Genomic DNA, 20,369 nt, shown 5'->3' with positions numbered 1-20,369 from the left:
ATGATATAGTTTAAATTAATAGCACTTTGGATTTGTTTTTTGATTTCCTTTTCTTTTTCTCTTATTGAAATAAGTGATACCTCTTTTGAGTACATATTCGCATAAATATTTGCATGTAAATATATCTGATTCATTTGCTGTTTTATTAAATCCTGTTAATTTTGTGGAAGACAATTTGAAGACATAGGATTGCATACATTTGTTAAATGCATGTGAACACTCTTCTCTGAGAACACTACCATCCTATGAACCTGTGTTGTACAATATGGCAGCCTCTAGCCACATGCAGCTACTGAGCCCCTGAGATGTGGCTTGTATGAGTTGAGATGTGCTGGAAGTATAAGATACACACTGAATTTCGAAGACTTAGTTAAAAAAAAACTAAAAAATATCTAATTTTTTATGTTATTTGTTTCAATGATATATTTTGGATATACTGAGTTAAAATATTAAAATTATGTCACCTATGTCTTCTTTATACTTGACAACTATTTTTTTTTAATTTCTTAGGTGGCTTGCATTACATTTCTAGTTGATAGCACCAGTCTAGGTAAGGCAGGGCTGTCTGCTAACTCTGTCAAGGCATTGAGAGGAGAGACCATTCATTCTGTAAGATGTAGGCCTCAGCGCAGACGGAAACTGGCACTTCTGAGAGGAATGAAACCTATACTGACCGAATTCTTAGTTACTCTTGGAGTTAGAAGGCTCCTTAGGTCCACAATGGGACCCAATGACTAAATTTTTGGCATAAAAATACTGCCATTTCAGCTATAGAATAAAATGTTAAGTCCATCAGAAAGAACATTGGTTGGAAGGAGTAGATGAAGGAGAAAGGAAATAATAAAGCAAGCCAAAACATCCATCAAACTTAACCATTTAATATAAAAAATAAACAATTGCCAGTTTGGTACCATTTAAATAGAGAAAACACAGCCAAGTAACTTGATTAATTATGTACTTACTGCCAAGAAGAAATCTATCTTTCCATTTGTTTCCCCAGTCAGTGACCCACTGAGGCAATTTTGTGGTTTAGCCTCAACTAGATTTCTGTTCTTATGGTGCATTTTTTTTTTTTTTTAATTTCACTTTGGTTAGACTTTCCTCTCACTGGTACCTTAATAAACAGAAGCATTTCTATCGCTATGCTTTTCTTTTTTCACCCCTCTTGTCTGGGCTGGTACTACTCTCCCGAGAATAAATTATTCAGCAGTCAGTTCTCTCAGTATATTAGCTAATGTCCTGGGAGAGAGTTTACCGTCCAGACAATACAGTAAAAAGTAACCATGAAGTAGAAGACGAATGACATACATATAAGGTACTTTGCTATTACACTCAGAGATCTTTATCTTGAAATATCTATCCAAGAAGAGGCAGAAAATTACCATATCCAATTAGTCAAATTGAAAGCCTGGCTCCAGTCTTAATAATTCCTTCTTTGGGGACCACCTTCCATTTTTTGAAGCACAGGGGAGTATGGTTGTCATGAAAATGCAATGCTTCTCCTGGAAATGCTAATCCTTGTTGCCACTTTATCATCCCAAGAATTCTCTAATGGGAACTTCATTAATTTAATAGTATTCTTCGGGTATTTGGAAAGATGATCTCTTCTGAAATAGTTCAAACTCTAAATCGTTCCCAAGCATCACAAAACCTTGCTATGAGTCAGGCAATGACACATATGATCAATCAATTGTACAAAATAGTCATCAAACAGGATTATGGCTGCTTCTGCAAGTAGCTTGTAGCTTCTGCAAGAAGCAAGTAGCTTCTGCAAGTCTGCACTAATATCAGTGTTTTCTGATCAAAAAAAATTTGATAAGCAGTACTTTCACAGGATTAGTACCATGAAAAGTTTGTTGTTTTTAGTTTACCTTTATCAATTTATTATAATGGACACAAATTAAGAACAGCCAAATGGAAGAAAATGTATGAGGTGAGGGAAGTGTGGAGATCCCATGTCTTGTCTGGGGAGCATTACCCTCTCAGCACTTGAATATGTTTACCAATCCAGAAGCTTCAGAAAATAGATACAGCACATTTGTATATCATTATATACTTCATGTTCAGCTTATCAATATTTTTAATGTTTTCAATTAGAATGTAAAACTAACTTCTATACATCTACACTATCCACAGCTTCAACGTAGGTAGCATCCTACTAAAGGGCTGTCATTATAATCTCTAGTTACTGAATTTTAGGACCTGTCTTTGTCCAGACACAAAGCATATGCCTCTGACCCTAAAACATTTCATGTTGAGACATTACTCTCCACCTGGATTAAGATATTTTTTTGTGGGCTATCTTGGTCCCCCGCATGGATTCCTATTACAGCATTCATTAGATTGAACTTGAAATTATCTTTTCATCTGGCTCTCACTTGAACTAAATTTCCCTTAAAATATGGACCATCTACCTACATCACCAGTACCTAGGTCACTACTTAGACTAAAGATGGTATTGAGCTTTTTATGAACAAAGGCTGGCTAACTTAGATCCTTGCCTCAGCAGAAAATTCTTCTCCTATGTTCTTTTCCTAGTGCTTTGTACTGTGCATAAAATGCATGCAAATGGAACAAAAGGACTTAGAGAATAAGGGGATGAGAAAAAATACATTTATTAATACTTAGTGCTTCTGATAAAGCCCACAAAGAGGATTCAATTGCAGAGTGAGCAGTGGATGGGAGATGTAAACTTATAATTCTAATTTGCCTCAGTTTGCATGTGCCTTCCAGAATGTGAATGCCATGGTATATAGTGTGTGATTCGCTATTCAAATATTAATATATCTACTCTATCTGAGGTAAAGACTAATAAAATCCTACCTCTCCCATCATCAAAGAAACAGTGGTCTAATCCAATACAAAAGAAGTGCTGCCTGGTCATGAATATTGAAAAGTGGTATTGTGATTCCCAATTTTACATGTTTTTAGGAAAGAGTTAAATGATATTCAAAAGTAAATGGACTTCACAAATTTTATCTAGCCCTCCATAGTGATTTAGAGAATAAACTTTTCATATCATATGTATCTGATGTCAACACCTGTTTCTATCACAGATTAGCAGTTAAATTGGGAAAGTTATGAAATATCTTTGAGCTCTAGTTTCCTTACCTGTATAATGGGTTAATAATAGGGTTGTTGGGGGAATCAGATGAATAATTACATACAGAGAAGGGTTCATCTATAGATTTTACTAAATATCCTACTACATGCTGGACACTTTAACAACAGTGCATTTAGCTACAATTATTATTATTCTTTTTTTTTTTTTCTATAGCACAGTATTTTAATTTCTTAAGTAGCAGGATGGATATTTTGATTAACAAACAAAAAATCTAAAATCAAATTCTTATTATTCTTATTTGTAGTTGTTTTATTATCCTGATTTATTGACTTTCAGCTCCTTGAAACCAACTGAACAATTCTTTCCCTGGTGATCACGTCTCTGCAAAGTCCCATTACCTCAGAGTGACAGTAATTTTCTTAAGTCTACATTATAACTAAATGGAATATTCTGGTAATTTTATTTAAATTCAAAGGGGACATCTTGGCTTTTGTAGTTATAAGCATTTGCAATATTTAAAAAAGTGGTTAAATGTCCTTTGTTATACCTTATGTAATATCCTCCATAGGAACACTTTTTATAATTTTAAAATTAATTTATTTGTAAAATTCTGAAAATAACCACATGAACAAAACTCCTATCATTAAACTTCTCATCCATCAACCAACTAGCATATGAAATACATTTCATAATCATTTTGGAATTTGTATACCATTGATCTTCAGGAATCAATACAAGTAAAACATAGATCTAGAGTAGACTTGGAGGGAGAAAAAAATGTTACTTTTTTATTTAAGTCTGATACTAGTTATTCATCTCATCTTACAGTATATTCAGAGTAAGGACATTAATTCCTCATTTAATGAAAGATTAATAATATTTTTAAAAACTGGAAATTCATCACTAATGCATAAAAATATAGTCATAGTTTGACTATATTTGAAAATTCTTAATTATAATTTTAAATTGCATCAGTTTAGTTCAGTCGCTCAGTCATGTCCGACTCTTTGCGACCCCACGAATCGCAGCACACCAGGCCTCCCTGTCCATCACCAACTCCCGGAGTTCACTCAGACTCACGTCCATCAAGTCAGTGATGCCATCCAGCCATCTCATCCTCTGTCGTCTCCTTCTCTTGCCCCCAATCCCCCCAGCATCAGAGTCTTTTCCAATGAGTCAACTCTTCGCATGAGGTGGCCAAAGTATTGGAGTTTCAGCTTTAGCATCATTCCTTCCAAAGAAATCCCAGGGCTTATTAAATTGCATAAATGATCATTAAGTTGGGTAATGGTCATTTACAGAGAAACTGGTGATTGTTACACAGTCACGTAAAGTTGCCATATTCAATACTGCTCTAATAAGAGATTTACCTTGGATCCGTGTTTCTAAAATTAATCATTAATTAGTTTAATTTAGTATAAACCTCAAGGAGGCCCTCTTCTGTTCTCAACTTTCTTTTTTAGAGAGCAGTTTTAACAGAAGAACTATTTAAGATTCAGGTTCATACAAATTCCCATTGGCAATCATCTCTTATTTGCAATATTTCTAGTGTACACATTAGTTACTTTGCTATTCCAGAGACATTTTGACATCTTAGCATTACCCATTGCTGAACGTGTGAAATTAACATAACATTTTTTTCATGTCTTTTGGGGGAAAGCTATCTTTCATCTAAGGATCAGGTATAATGAGTATTTAGTTGAGTGACATTCTACCTTATAGTCCAAAAATGAACCCAATTTGAAGGTCAAATTTTTTCTTTCTTTGTTAATAACAAAATAACTCATTATGTTTATGGTCAGATTATTAATGCAATCTCAATTACAGTCTTTCCAACTGGTTCAAATTGATAACATCACATTTTCAAGAATCAATACCTGCAGAGATGCTGTCAGATATCTCTATTCATGCTCATCAACTGTGCTCATGTCCTGGTGTTTTAAGGGAAAAGTAACTCCTGAGGAGAGGTTCACACAAAACTGGACTCATCTAGGTGCTAACTAAAAATACAGTTTCTTCAATCTTACGTCAGAGGTACCAACTATAAATCTTTGAATGCAGAGCAAGAAAACCTACATCGTTAATGCAGAACAATAAAAGCTACATTTTAAGTATTTCAAAGGTAATCATTTTCTTATGCACTAATAATTGGTAAAGTCAGTGGTTAGATCACTTTATTTCTCATATTGAGAAATACTTCCCATCAAAGGTGTTTAACATATAACTAAGTGACCATGTATATTGGATCACATATTTTCAGGTCTAGGTTATGAGCAATACATAGATTGACTGGAAACAGTTAAAATAAAAACTGTATGAACCATCAAGTTGAAGTGTTCTGCTCAGTTAAAATTAACAACACAAACTAGTTGAGGAGGAGAGTAATGCCTATTTTAGTACATACAGGTAAAATAAGCGAGTGTTTTATAAAATAAACAAGCCATATTTTCCTGGAAACCGGCAGAATCAGTTTTTGAGAAGTAGGGATCAGAGCAAAGGCAAGCATCAGTGTATAAGAAGGACTTATAACCAGTGGAACCTGCTCTCTGAAAGTCAGTTAGGGAAGGTTAAGTGCAAACAACTGAGAAGCTGGAAGCCCAGAGGGAGGAACAGCTTTTCCCTGAATCATTTTCCTACACATGACCTTCTCCTTTGCTTTGGTAAATACACACACAGTTCAAACCATTTGCTTTGAATCTCTATGGAATCAGCCTTGACTAAACCAATTGCAGTTCTTGGACCAGTGGCATAGGTCACACATGGGAGTTTGTTTCAAACACAGAATCTCAGGCTACTCACCTGACTGATTCAAGCCTGCATATTAACCAGAAGCCATGGGATTCGTATTTCCATGAAAGTCTGAGAAGCACAGGCTTTAAAAAATTTCATTTCAAATATAAAGAAGCTATATACCTGCCTTGTCACTACTTTGTGCCCCTTACTCTTTTCTTTTCAGAGCATGTTCTCCTCTACTTTTTATTCTGCTTCCCTGTATCTTTTAAGAAGCTTACATAGGGAATCAGGTTTCAGTAAACCCTCTCTCCTAAAAAGCTATATGAATTTTATTTAGATACTTCTACATGTATTTATACTTCTACTTTTACATTTATTTATTATTTATTCATAAATTGAAGAATGATGCAGTACTCTTGTCTGGAAAATCCCAAGGACGGAGGAGCCTGGTAGGCTACAGTCCATGGGTCACAAAGAGTCGGACACGACTGAGCAACTTCACTCACTACTACACTAATGATGCTATATTTACATACAATGGCATCTTCAACTCAGCAGTGTGCTTGTCTTATATTTGGTGATTTATCCTATTTCATGGATTTTAAAACCCAGATGATCTGGAAATCGAGTGATATGGTAAAAAACAGCAAATTTTCATAAAAGAAAATTATGATGACAGAGGTATGTTGCAAATGCTAACTCAATCAATAGTGAAAAATTAGCATAATTATAACACTGCAATGATGATTACTTTGTTTTCATTTCATTGATGTAATGATAAATTGTTCATAAGCCTCTTAAACTGACATGTGAGCTAACAGTAGAATGCCAAAAAACTAAATTTCAATATTTCCCTAATGCTTATTTTGTATATTCAAGGAAAAAAACATTATACTTTTAAATGAATAAAGCCATACATGTCTGAAATAGAAATAACTTGCATTTATTATTTTTTTAAATATTTCCCTTCTTTTATTAGATCTTCTATGTAACTATTGCGGTAGTTAATATTTCTCTTCTGAAACTGCATAGCAAAAAAAGGCTAAATTATTCAAAAATTGAAAATTTAGAGCTGGAATGACTTATATGTCTAAATTTTAAATTTTATTTTAAATAATATGTAAGCTTAGCACAGTACCATAAGATGTCAAATTCTCTCCTGAGAATACTTCCTCAGGAAAATAATTGTATTAAAGTAAAACAGTAGTTTAAAAGGACGAGCCATTGAATTAAAAGTAATGTTTATTGTTCTTTTTTCTTTTCAGTTTCTACAATAAACAAGCATTTCTTTTTTAATAATATGTTTTAAGTGAAATGCAACAAAAAGTATCCTCTAAACTCAGTTGGACTTCCTTGGTGGCTCAGATGGTAAAGCATCCATTTACAATGTGGGAGACCTGGGTTCTATCCCTGGGTCCGGAAGATTCCCTGGAGAAGGAAATGGCAACCCACTCCAGCACTCTTGCCTAGAAAATCCCATGGACGGAGGAGCCTGGTGTCCATGGGGTCACAACGAGTTAGACATGACTGAGTGACTTCACTTTCACTTTTCAAACTCAGTAAATATTCATTAGACTACACAATGTACAATAAAGACACAGCTTTGAGTTATGGCTACATAGTCTATTATGTGATTATTCTGTATCTTTAATAGCAAAATCAGTGAGATAAAGATCAGATTACTAGGCACTTTGTCAAATTATGTTAAATGTAGTCAGTTTAATGGATTTTATTGTTTTAAATCTATTGGATTAAATAGTGTTTTTATTTTAATTTTTAAAATATTTACAAGATGACTTATAATAAACACTTGCCCTTCCACGATATTCTTTCCACTAACCCCAACACTACTGTCCTATTTTAATCTCTGATAGCTACTGCAGAAATTTAAAAGTGCAAGCTTAAACTACTATTTCCTAATTTAGATAAAACTCTCCCTCTATGTAAGGTTTAATTTCACCTATGCTATATCTTACCTCCTTTTTCCTCCCTCTTCTTCCTCATTTACATAGTTCGTCTGAGGTCTTCTATAATCAAACCTCTATGTCAAGTTCCATTTACTTTCCACATTATCACTTGGCTTCCTATTATATAAGATGAAAGTATTTGCACTCTTACATTTTCACATTCCTTTCATGTGCTAGCTTTAAGAGATGGACCTACTGTTTTACATTTCCAAAGCATGTATTTTTATATGTATATAAATATGTGTATAGTTATGTGCATGTATGTATTTAAAATTCTTGCCATGCCTATGTTTCTCTTGATCAAACTTTTTAGAGTTTTTACTCTTTTATTGGCATTTTAACAAACTGGAGCTTGAATCTGTTGCTCACCTCCATTGTGTCTCTGTTGGTTTTCATAGCATTCTTCCCTTTGATGATAGTAATTAGGATTTTTTTAAATTGTTTTCTATTTACTATAAAAATCTCTTTTTCCTTCCCAGTCAATTGTTTTCTTTCTTCAGTTTGCTTATATAGCATTTCTCACTCTGCTTGTGAACCTTCGATATCCATTCCTATGCAAGAACGAGAATAAGATTAGTCATGCTAGTATTCTCTGACAATCAGCCCTAATGTGTGTGCCTGCCTGCTGGGTCGCTTCAGTCATGTCTGACTCTTTGCTACCTCATGGACTGTAGCCTGTTAGGCTCCTCTGTCCATGAGATTTTTCAAGCAAGAATACTGGAGTGGTTGCCACGCCCTCCTCTAGGGAATCTTTCTTGACCCAGGGATCAAACTGTATCTCTAACAACTCCTGCATTAGCAGGTGGCTTCTTTACCACTAATGCCATCTGGGAAGCCCTAATATAGAATACCAGAATTTGTGCTTTTGTTAATATTTCCTTTTACTAAGAAGAGGGGAAATGCCACAAGCATGAGTAGAGTTTGATAACCAGCATGAAGTTAGCTGGCAGAGAACTGCTGCTGCTGCTGCTGCTAAGTTGCTTCAGTAGTGTCTGACTCTGTGACCCCATAGACGGCAGCCCAGCAGGCTCCCCCATCCCTGGGATTCTCCAGGCAAGAACACCGGAGTGGATTCAGGCTCCCCCGTCCCTGGGATTCTCCAGGCAAGAACACTGGAGTGGATTGCCATTTCCTTCTCCAATGCATGAAAGTGAACAGTGAAAGTGAAGTCGCTCAGTCGTGTCTGATGGCAGAGAACTAGCCATCAGAATTTCTCAAAATTGTAGAATCAAGAGTTTTATTCTTTGATGTCTATGCTGACAGTGGGAGTCTTAATTCTCCACAGTTTGTTAAATATGTTTAGTGTAACATCTTTTGGTTTTCGCTCAGGAGAAAACACCAGGATGCTGGTAGCTATTAACGAATAACTAGGGACTGTCAGAGAGATGTGAAGGGAAGGGGAGGAAAGCCTGAGAGCAGCTGTTTCATAGGCAGCTTTCCAAAGACCTTCCCTTTTTCCAACCCCTTTCTCATCCAATCACCCATCACTGTGAACAACAAGACTGACGTCTTTCTAGAGTTCATTCATTGGAGCTCCCTTCCCACAGTGTTCTGGCTAGCATATCATTAATCTCATTCACTTTTTTTCACTTATTATCAGCCTTCCATCAACTTTCTGCCTTTTTTAATGCACTAAAATATACTAATGGATCTCTTGTTTTTTTGATGCTGCTATGAATTTATTTTTTGTGTTCTTTTTCCAATTACTGTCATAGTTTAATAATTATGGTAGTTCAAATGTATAGGTTGAGATAACATTTAATTCAGAATGCTAATAAGACTCTAAATAAGATTTAGAACTCCATGAAAAAAACTCTTTCACATCATAACAATGTTATGCCATAACTAGCAATAATAATAATATTAACTTCTACATACAAAAAAATTAGTATGTATTCTCTGAAATTGAGCTGAGTGTGGTTTTCCTTCTCTCTCCAGGATGCCTCTTGGCATGGTTTTTATGTGATTATTATGCCAATAAAACTACAAGCATTTAAAGATCATGTAAAAAATATATATATGTCCAGGTGAATCTTATGGACACATAGCTAAGCATTCTGTATTTAAAATATATAAAATGCATTTTAAACACTGCTTTGTATGTTTTTACCATGGAAGATGATGGATTATATATTTCATATACTTGAAGTTATTTAACATATGAACTACCCTGTGTGAGAAAATTTGCTCTCTTTTTACAAATGATAAAGCTGAGACTCAAGACTTATTAAGTGATTGTATCTGTTAAGCCTCTAATAGTAGTTAGTGGCTTGCCAACTCTACAGCTTAGTTAGCTATGGAGAAAAAAGCTTCTCAGGCTATAGGCAATGGGGGAACTTTTACGGCCAGGCTGATGAGCCAGAATTGAAATAATGGGAGTCTGAGCTCCAACAAGAGTAAGAGATCTCCCCTCATCCTGATTGTGGCTATGGGCACCATGGAGTTAAGCTCCTAGAAAAGGAAGCAAGGCTTCATTCAGGACCATGATGATGTCATTCAGAGGGTAACTCATGTCCTGAACAGATCAGTCCATTGAAGATATATTAAAACTGGGCATGCAGATTTTCTCAACAAAATGAAGAGACTTATGCACACAATCCTGACATCTCTGGACACAGGGACTGACGCCGACACAAAGGAGCTTCCCTGGTGACTTGGTGGTAAAGAATCTTCCTGCCAATGCAGGAGATGCAGGTTCTGGTCAGGAAGATCCCCTGGAGAAGGAAATGGCAATGCATTCCAGAACTCCTGCCTGGAAAATCCCACGGACAGTAGGTGTCTGGTAGGCTACAATTCATGGGATCTCAAAGAGTTGAGCACGACTTAGTGACTAAACAACAACCACAGACACAAAAGACCAGTCTAGAAACAAACCATCCCAATCTATTCTGAACACACTGAATACTGCCCAATATGCACCCTCCAAAGCACCCAGCACTCTAGAAGCTCCCTGCTTTACCTCCACTGCCTAGACTTCCAAAACCCTGCCCTCCCTCTCCAAGATAATAACCTGGGCTGAGGTCATCTGCCATTTGCACACACTGTCCATGCTGTGCTTTTCAACACACCTAGGCTCATCTGGACAGTTTTTGTGTGCATGTGCTCACTCTAGATAGCACCCAGTGACCTCCTGAAAAGCACAACTGCAAATTTGTAGTCTCATGAAAGGTGACAGTTCTGATTTTATGTTTAAGTATGTTTTCATTTCTGAACACTATCTTAATTTATTTAAAATTAATCTTAAATTTTCTAAAATATGTTACCGATCATTCTGAAGTTAATATGTCTATGTAATGTCTATTCAGTACAGTTCAGTCACTCAGTCATGTCTGACTCTTTGCGACCCCATGAAACACAGCATGACAGGCCTCCCTGTCCATCACCAACTCCCGGAGTCCACCCAAACCCATGTCCACTGAGTCGGTGATGCCATCCAACCATCTCATCCTCTGTCGTCCCCTTCTCCTCCTGCCCTCAATCTTTCCCAGCATCAGGGTCTTTTCAAATGAGTCAGCTCTTCGCAACAGTTAGCCAAAGTATTGGAGTTTCAGCTTCAAAATCAGTCCTTCCAATGAACACCCAGGACTGATCTCCCTTAGGATGGACTGGTTGGATCTCCTTGCAGTCCAAGGGACTTTCAAGAGTCTTCTCCAACACCACAGTTCAAAATCATCAGTTCTTCGGCCTCAGCTTTCTTTATAGTCTAACACTCACATCCATACATGACTACTGGACAAACCATAGCCTTGACTAGATGGATCTCTGTGGACAAAGTAATGTCTCTGCTTTTTAATATGCTGTCTAGGTTGGTCATAACTTTCCTTCCAAGGAGTAAGCGTCTTTTAATTTCATGGCTGCAATCACCATCTGCAGTGATTTTGGAGTCCAATAAAATAAAGTCATTCGCTGTTTCCACTGTTTCCCCATCTATTTGCCATGCGGTGATGGAACCAGATGCCATGATCTTAGTTTTCTGAATGTTGAGCTTTAAGCCAACTTTTTCACTCTGCTCTTTCACTTTCAAGAGGCTTTCCAGTTCTTCACTTTCTGCCGTAAGGGTGGTGTTATCTGAATATCTGAGGATATTGATATTTCTCCTGGAAATTTTGATTCCAGCATGTGCTTTATCCAGCCCAGTGTTTCTCATGATGTACTCTGCATATGTTAAATAAGCAGGTGACAATATACAGCCTCAACATACTCCTTTTCCTATTTGGAACCAGTCTATTGTCCATGTCCAGTTCTACCTTTGCTTCCTGACCTGCATACAGATGTCTCAAGAGGCAGGTAAGGTGGTCTGGTATTCCCAACTCTTTCCGAATTTTCCACAGTTCATTGTGATACACACAGTCAAGGCTTTGGCATAGTCTATAAAGCAGAAATAGATGATTTCTGGAACTCTCTTGCTTTTTCTATTATCCAGCAGATGTTGGAAATTAAATCTCTGGTTCCTCTGCCTTTTCTAAAACCAGCTTGAATATCTGGAAGTCCATGGTTCATGTATTGCTGAAGCCTGGCTTGGAGAATTTTGAGCATTACTTTACTAGCGTGTGAGATGAGTGCAACTGTGTGGTAGTTTAAGCATTCTTTGGCATTGGCTTTCTTTGGGATTGGAATGAAAACTGACCTTTTCCAGTCCTGTGGCCACTGCTGCGTTTTCCAAATTTGCTGACATATTGAGTGCAGCACTTTCACAGCATCATCTTTCAGGATTTGAAATAGCTCAACTGGAATTCTATCACCTCCACTAGCTTTGTTCGTAGTGATGCTTCCTAAGGCCCACTTGACTTCTCATTCCAGGATGTCTGGCTCTGGGTGAGTGTGAGTGATCACACCATCATGATTATCTGGGTCATGAAGATCTTTTTTTGTACAGTTCTTCTGTGTATTCTTGTCACCTCTTCTTAATATCTTCTGCTTCTTTTAGGTCCATACCATTTCTGTCCTTTATTGAGCCCATCTTTGCATAAAATGTTCCCTAAGTATCTCTAATTGTCTCGAAGAGAGATCTCTAGTCTTTCCCATTCTATTGTTTTCTTATATTTCTTTGCATTGATCTCTGAGGAAGGCTTTCTTATGTCTCCTTGCTATTCTTTGGAACTCTGCATTCAAGTGGGTATATCTTTCCTTTTCTCCTTTGCTTTTCGCTTCTCTTTTTTTCACAGCTATTTGTAAGGCCTCCTCAGACAGCCATTTTACTTTTTTGTATTTCTTTTACTTGGGGATGGTCTTGATTCCTGTCTCCTGTACAATGTCATGACTTTCTGTCCATAGTTCATCAGGCACTCTATCTATCAGATCTAGTCCCTTAAATCTATTTCTCACTTCCACTGTGTAGTCATAACAGATTTGAGTTAGGTCATACCTGAATGATCTAATGGTTACCCCACTTTCTTCAATTTAAGTCTGAATTTGGCAATAAGGAGTTCATGATCTGAGCCACATTCAGCTCCTAGTCTTGTTTTTGCTGATAGTATAGAGCTTCTCCATCTTTGGCTGCAAAGAATATAGTCAATCTGATTTCGGTGTTGACCATCTGGTGATGTCCATGTGTAGACATGCCTATTAGAATTCTATTAATTTTGACTTGTTTATAAGAACACTGTTTTCCAGGTAGAATCTGCTTCTACATTTCAAAACATGCATTTAATCATGTTTTCTTAGACTTTTGTTACTTTATACTGAGGAAAAGATGATTATAAATTACATTTGAAATATGGAATACAACTCAGCAATAAAAATTAATGAACTATTGATACACAAAGATGAATTTCAAGGGCATTAAGCTAAAGAAAATAAAGCCAAACTCAAAAGGTGAAAGGTCACACAAAGCATGATTCTATTTATATATAATTAAAATAACAAAATTATAGAGGTGGAAAACAGATTAGTGGTGGCCAGTGGTTGGGAGTGGTAGTAAAGGGATTGGTATTATAAAGTAGTAGCACAAGGAATCTTAGTCTTGATTGTGATTATTTTGTTATCTTGATTGGTTTGCTGGTTACAGGAATCTCCAGGTGATGAAATGAGATAGAACTTTGTACACATAGTATACCAGTGTCATATTCCTGGATTTGATATGTATTATATTTATGTTAGATATAACCATAGGGGAAAAGTGCATAAGGACTCTTTTATACTATGTTTATGACTTTCTATGAATCTATAATTACTCAAATAAAATAAGTTTAAAAATCTTTAAAAAATAGACAGTTGAGATAAACACTTAAATAGAAAAATGCCTTATATTTAGAATAAAATAAGGTTGACTTGCCCAATGTACATTTGCTTGATACAACTACTAGAAAGACAGCATGGCATGCTGAATAGGAAATTTTGCCAGTATGGGTCATGGGGTTCACAGTGCACAATTGAACACTTACTGCCAGGATCTCATTCATGGAGTTTTGAGTCAATTTAAAAGATACATGGACAGAACCATAAAGATAAAGATGATCTGAAAAGGCTGAGCTTCTTGTGGCAATTGTGATAAACTGGGATGCAGAACATATTGTAACTACTTCTTTTTTTTTTAATTTTATTTTATTTTTAAACTTTACATAACTGTATTAGTTGGGAATGATGATGATGATGATGATGATAACTGCCTACAACCAGTGGCAATTAAAATGATATTATTTTTTTCAAATTTAATTTTTTAATCCTAAATAACCTATTGAAGTATGTATTTTCCCTTCTTTTAAGACTGAAGAAATTTAGGATCAGAGAGATTATTTATCCACAATTTTATAGCTGGTAAATGTCAGCTTTTAGAATCCAAACCAGGAAAGTGTGATTTAAAGGCTTTCATTCATGCTGCTTTCTTCAGATGGGAGTAGCTAAAATCTACCATATGATTTCACCTAGCAATTTCTATTCACTTAGTAGAGAGGCATTTAGGTTGAACAATTTGCTAATATCGATTTGATTCACCCAGGAAATTCTAGCCCGAAGAACTCAATATATTTTCAAAATGTTTCTTATTGCTGTCTAACTAATACCAACATAGCTGAATTAGAAGTGAAAAAGACAAACACAGTCCATCATCTCCAGATATTCTCATGTCATGTAGCTACTGACTTTTACAATTACCAGATCCACTCCTTGGATCAGTTTCTTCTCTAATTATATATACAAAGGTGGGCTCTAATAGTAAATTCTGCACTGCTTTCTATTGAAGGCTCCATTCTGCAGTGATTTATCACATATCAACTTTAATTCTTGTTGACCTAAAGTTTGCCATGCACCATTTCTATTCTGTTGTACTTTTGGGTGAATGAAAAATGCTTCTAAACACCTTTATTTAATTTTTGTTGTTGTTGTAAACATGAGATGATGGATGTAGGTTCTTTCAGGACTAAGAGTGAAGGCCTATTAAACTCCACAAGGAATCAGTAACATGGTCTTCAATGATGTATGAATTGTTATGGTTTTGAGCTGACATCTTGTTGAATCTGAATGAGCTGTAGCATTATGTACACTATCACTTTTAAAAACAGGTCTCATACATCTGAACACATACACTGCACAAAGGGAAAAAATTGTCCTAGCAGTAAAATAAGTACTTTTTGCCACAAAAAGATATTAGGAAAAAGTCTGAGGATTATTTACTGTATTCAACTCTGTGAAAAATGCTTTTTTTCTCTTCAATGTAAACATGATCACTTAGAGTAAATACATTTAGATAACAGCTTAGAGAATGTGAAGACTCCACAAAACTATTTAGTAAATATTGAGAAAGCCATTCTAAGAGTTATGGATCAACTGAGAGAAGAAAGTTGTCCTAAATAATGATGTATGACAGACTACAGAGCCTAGAATTCTACTTAAATATCCAAAAAATTAACAGAAATATTTGAGGTGCTTCTCCATTAAGATTGAGATCTTTTTTAAGTCTATGGCCACATCACTTCTTTTTTTTTTTCCTCTACAGCTTTTGTTAGAAAATGGATTAGCGATAGTAATGAAGATTTCCATAATTTTGCACATTTGACAAAGAAATGTTCATCTTTACTGTCCCATATTAGAAAGGAATGATTTTGATCTTCACCTAAGAGCTTAGATAACTCAGAAAAGAATAGCTTGGCTCAAGGTCACACACAAATCTGAGACAGTAACTGAAACTGTTTACCTCAAATTTTGTGCTTTTCATCTATATTATTCTGTGAATTTTGCAAGCTAAAATGTTTTATCAAATATAGATATACTGCTGCTAGCACACAAAGCATGTACATAGTGAATATTATTGTGTGATTACAGAATATTTTGTGTTTTGATAAGCAAAGGTAAAATATCAATAAAGAAATAAGAAAAAAAAGAAATTTCAAAGTTATTGCATATACTGGTACATTTTATGTATAATTTACAATCATAAAGCATAGAAATTGATTTATGACTCATGTATATCTTAAACTTCCCAACCTGAATGCCAGATACTAAGTCTTTGTTTATTCTCAGCTATAACACCAAGAATTATGTCACATACACATAAGTACTTATTGTTTTTAAAAGAACATTCAGATCAAGCCCAATATGAGTGTAAAAGTGCTAAGGGATAATGAACTACAAGAAATATCATTAGAATATCATGGTAAGCTTCAATGTCATAAATATTTCACTTTTATGTACTGCAGAAATTGAGACTAACTCAAAGACTGAAAAATAGAGATACTTAATTTTGTTAGGCCAGCACACTTTTTAAATTTAATTGAACCAACATTTAATGACCATAAAGTGAAAGTCATTCAGTCGTGTCCAACTCTTTGTGTCCATGGAATTCTCCAGGCCAGAACACAGGAGTAGGTAGCCTTTCCCTTCCTTCAGGGGATCTTCCCAACCCAGGGATCAAACCCAGGTCTCCCGCATTGCAGGCAGGTTCTTTACAGCTGAGCCACCAGGAAAGCCCTAGAATACTAGAGTGGGTAGCCTATCCCTTTTCCAGCAGATCTTCCCAACCCAGAAATCAAACCAGGGTCTCCTGCAATGCAGGTGGATTCTTTACCAGCTGAGCTACCATAAGATACTACTTAAATTTGGATTTCTATATTCTCTGGATTATTGGAAAACCCGGTTGTTACCAAATGTCATTAGCCAGTTGGTCATAAAAATCAGCTTGCTCATGTGGGTAACTCTTTTATTCTCCTATTTGCTCCTTTCTCTGACTTGTCTGAGAGACTTCTCTCTCTTGTCACTCAAATGTGTTTCCTGCCTGGTTTTTGTGAGCAAGTGAATTTGTAATTTTATGTGAGAGAAGTGCTCCTTATCTCATATTTAAAGGGGAAACTCTAGTTTAAAAGGGAAAAATATAAGGCTAGTATATTCTTTAACCTTAAAGAAATGAAACAAGTATTTCAATGGAAATTCAGTTCTACCTCATTCTATCCAATTCCAAGCTGTTTTCCAAGAAATAAATCTCATCTGCTTCCTACTTGCTCCCAGAATATCAGTACAACTATCATTAAGTAAGCCTGCACAAAGTACTAACATTAAAAAAAAATAATACAGAGTTGTAAAGAATGTATACAAATAAAAAGTTTTGAAGAGATATCCTGGATATATCCTTAAATGTTCTTAAAAATCACTAAAATGCTCCTTGAACTAAATATTTATGATGAGTTTAGCCTTTTACTTTCCAACTTCTGCTGCAGTATGGTCAATGGAAATTCAGCATTAAAGTTAAGAACATTTTAATGATTTAACATGTTTCAATTGCAAATTTTAAATTATGGATTATTATTTTTATTGACACAGATTGAACAATTACATCAGCAGTTTTTGTTTATGATATTGTTCAACTCATATCTCTACTAAATATCTCTACTAAACTCATATCTCAACTAAATATCTCAAGTTGCATATAATGCTTCATAGAATCTGGAACTTATTTAACAAATATTCTGAAAATAACCAACAGAACATGCTACTTTGAAAGTTTCCATATGTGTAGTAAAACCTTTAATTCTGGCATGTAAAAAATGTGCTAGACCTCAAAGGATAGAGCTAAATTTCATTCCTAATAATTTGCTCTCATGTTACTGCCATGTTGACTTACTCACAGTAACTACAGTATCTGCCCAGCAGCAAAAAGGAGGAGATGGTAGGATGCAGTGTTTGACTCTAGGAGAGCACAAGATGTATTATGAAAAGTGTGTTAAGAAAATGGGATTGCCACAATATTAAAGAAAAAGTTTATTACAGATAATTGCTTGCTCTGTTTATGCTGCTTCTGTAGAACTAGGATAAGCAATTTAGCTTAAAGAGATTTATAACAGTTTTCATGAGGATGTATGAAATCCCAAACTTGCAAGCTTTTTTAATCCACCTATAAATCATTTTATACATTTAATTTCTTCCTGTATAAATTTTATGGGACCGCACGCAGGGAGAAAGTTTAAATTACTACATGCTTTCTGAAGAGGGAGATGTCTCTGGGATTTTTTTCCACATGTTTCCTGTCTAATACATGATATAAATTCCAAGAGTTCAGTTGTAAATGGTTAACAAATGCTATTTCACCACTCAAACATCTGTAGCTCTGTAAGGTACTAGACAGAAGCTATCTTTGAATAGAACTACCTCAAGGTTGGGTTTGTTTACATTGCATGGGAGACTATAACAGCATATGTTCCATAAATCTCAAAAATAACAAATTATAATCCTAGATCAGACCAGTATATCATTATCATAAAGATTTGGTCTACAGGTGGGAGGTAACTGATTTTCACTAAGCATAGCATACATACAGTCCTATGTATTACTACATGTAGGAAACAGAGGTCCAGATTTCCAGAAAACTTGTAGACAGCTTTCCTATCTTGGTTTACTAAAGGGATGCCACTGGATCCTAGAATATTGTGACAGGGCCTAACTGTCCTCAAGGAGAAACATTTTCACAGTCAGATTTACACTGATAACCCAATATTTGAAAGCACATTAGGTCCCAGGGAAGTTGAATTGTTATTTTACTACTGGGAGTTCCAGCAGTATTTAATCTAATCCTATGGAACTATCTGACTCATTCTACTTGACAATCTACCTGCATGTGACTTGATATGAAATGGACAAGTAAAGCAAAAACACAGTATATTTTGTTCATATTGATTTGTTTATTGGGATTGGGGGTGGGGATGAGGATGTGGTGATAGGTCTGATTAAGTATGAAAATGTTAGTCGCTCAGTCGTGTCTGACACCTTGCAACCCCAAGGACAGTAGCTCTGTTCATGGAATTCTCCAGGCAAGAATACTGGAGTGGGTTGCCATTCCCTTCTCTGGGGGATCTTCCTGACCCAGGAATCGAATCTGGGTCTTCTGCACTGCAGGCAGATTCTTTACCAACTCAGTCACTGGGGAAGCCCGATTAAGTATAGCATATATATTTCTGACACTTTTTCAAACAGATATTTTAATTCCTTTGTTGACCAAACATATTAATAATCAGAATAAGACTGAAAATCAAATTTGAACTCCTTGGGAAACTCCATGGATTTCACTTATCCTCCAAAGTAATGAATCTAGGGCATGCAGTTTTATTCAGATGGGGTCACTGAAATGGGACTTTGACTTGTTTAGCTGGTGTTTTGTGTTTTTTCCATCAACAAGAACTTTTGGAAAATGCAATTTCCTTTTGGCACAACTTCAACTCATTACAGGGGCTCTATCTCCATTCATTTCTTCTACCTTTTCTTTAGGGAAACAAAGGTTTTGCACTGTGAACAATTTAATTTCTGAGGAAGCACATGTCTATTCATGCTAACACATGAATAAGGAGAATACTGACTAACTTTTATATTTGACTACACTATGAAAAAATTTGTATATAAATATTAAAATAACTATTGCAATTGCAATGAAGCCTTTAGAAAGAATAAAAATTTTAATCTGTTTCTGTTTTAAATAGGTACATTTAATCAATTATATATAGGTGAGAGGGTAAATTTTTTATTTTAAAATATCTTTTGAGAATGATTTATGTCTGAAAAGATTTTTTGCTATTGCTTCCTTAAATTCTTCCCACATATAAATTATTTAATAAATTTGATTGATACTGACAAAGCTCTTCATAGATATATGGTATATCCACGGATGGATGATTAAGCCTTATCAAGTCTACCTCTTAAAATGGGAAATGACATTGACTATTGCTTATAAAGTATAAAGTCTAATTCATTTGAGAGGCCAATAAAAATTTTAGAAACTCTTTTAAAAAATAAATTCTAGATATACTTTATGCATGCACATGTGAATGTTTGTGTATTCAATTTTAAAGATTCTTCAATGCTTAGACGAGCTTACACAGGACAAGGAGTTTAAAAATTCAGCTAGCTATGGAGCTGCCCTGAGCAAGTCATTTAATCATTACTGCCATCATCTAGAAATTGAAGGAGTTAGTTACTACATTTCCTTTGGACTCCAAAAATCCATGAACCTGTGTAACTTAAGGCAGAATTTTTCTAACTATAGTGTGCATCAAAATCAATGAGAAGGCTTACTCAAACATGGATTGCTAAACCCTACCCCAGAATTTCAGATTCAATAGTTGCAGAGATGGCCCATGAATTCTCATTTCTGACATATTCCAAGCTGATGCTGATCTGGGGACTATGTT

Source organism: Bos indicus, chromosome 2 (assembly GCF_029378745.1).
Source record: "Bos indicus isolate NIAB-ARS_2022 breed Sahiwal x Tharparkar chromosome 2, NIAB-ARS_B.indTharparkar_mat_pri_1.0, whole genome shotgun sequence".
Lineage (NCBI taxonomy): Eukaryota > Metazoa > Chordata > Mammalia > Artiodactyla > Bovidae > Bos > Bos indicus.
The sequence above is the reverse complement of the archived record's forward strand: the minus strand, read 5'-3'. Positions refer to the sequence as shown.